Genomic DNA, 1,473 nt, shown 5'->3' with positions numbered 1-1,473 from the left:
TACCCTAAATATCTAGGACAGTAACTAGTACATTACAGATGATTGATACATTTCACAAATGAACAAGTAGCAATTGCATAGCATATGACAGTTTCCATCACTCTACTAAGAGCTGTACTCAACTTGAGAGATAAGGTTACAGAAAACAAATCTGACTTTGAAAATTTCATAAAGTTTATTGACCTTAATATCAAGGAAAAAAGTACAATGTGATGTCCTACATCTAGCTTCAAATCACTATTTTCCCAACATTTATTCCACATATTTATTTTGCAATACCTTTTTAATTCCTTCCTAGTTTATCTCACTGTACATATCAACCCCACATCTCAGAGTCAACAATAGACGCCTTTATCATGAATGGCAGCAAAAAGATGCTTTCTTTAGAGATCTGATCATGGGCCCTTTTCTGAGTTCAGGCTTTTCATTTCTTGGAATGTATAACATATGGCCAACTAGCATTTGAGATGCACGCACTCGCAACATCTCTGTACTGTGGATATTTCCACAGTACAGAGAATTGATCACTGCAATATTCTAATTCAGGCCATGTTTATTTAAGAATAAAACTAAAATTGCATATGCCTTATATGAAAATGTAGTGCCTTTTAAAATATTCCAATATTAAGTACAAATATGGATTTATCTATAGGAAAAGAAATGTGGCTAGCAATAATAACAACAATAATAATAGAAGGAGTTATTCATTATGAAAGCAATACCCAGGAGACAAATGGAAGAAGACTACGAAGTGAACGGCTGGGGCAGGTTTGCGATATTGTTGGGACCCAGAAAGCAATACCCCAAAGTGAAGGTCTTGGAAGCAGCCTCAAAAACAAAGTTTTCCTCTGACCTTCTCCTATTCTGTCTCCCAGCCTCATTCTCTCTAAGGCAAGCCATAGAAACTAGAATCCTCTTCCCCCAAATGGGTCATAGGTATACTCTAGTCACCCCTCCTGTTTTACTGTCTTAGAGCTGGGCCTAAAGAAATTCTCTGACATACCTTGTCTGATTGTAGGTAATAAGAACCCCATTCCAGAAAGTATCCTGCCCCATTCCATGGAGAAATGAATGCTACACAGGGAGGCCAAGAAAAATCTGAACAAACAGAACATGCCATGTTTCCCCACTCAGTCTAGTAGCATTAGATTATATTTTTCTTGTCCAATCACATTTTCACATGGCTGTACCTGCTTCATAGAACCTAAGCCTAAATATGGACAATTTTCTCTATATCTTTTGGTCTTCATCCTGAAGACCTGTGTTATGTAAAACTATGATATAATAAAATTTGTTATTCATTTTCTTCATATTAATCTGTGTTAATCAGGTGATTTTTCAGAGAACCTTCAGGGGTTGGAAGAGATGTCTTCCCTTGGCTCCTACAATAGCAATCAAACAAATACCTGTAGTGTCGGGCCTTAAAAACCAACGCCACCTTAAGTGACATTACAAGCGGCACCATTATGGGCC

The sequence above is a fragment of the Galeopterus variegatus genome, unplaced genomic scaffold (genome assembly GCF_000696425.1).
Source record: "Galeopterus variegatus unplaced genomic scaffold, G_variegatus-3.0.2 Scaffold3052, whole genome shotgun sequence".
In the NCBI taxonomy this organism is placed as follows: Eukaryota; Metazoa; Chordata; class Mammalia; order Dermoptera; family Cynocephalidae; genus Galeopterus; species Galeopterus variegatus.
Note: the sequence above shows the minus strand (reverse complement) of the source record.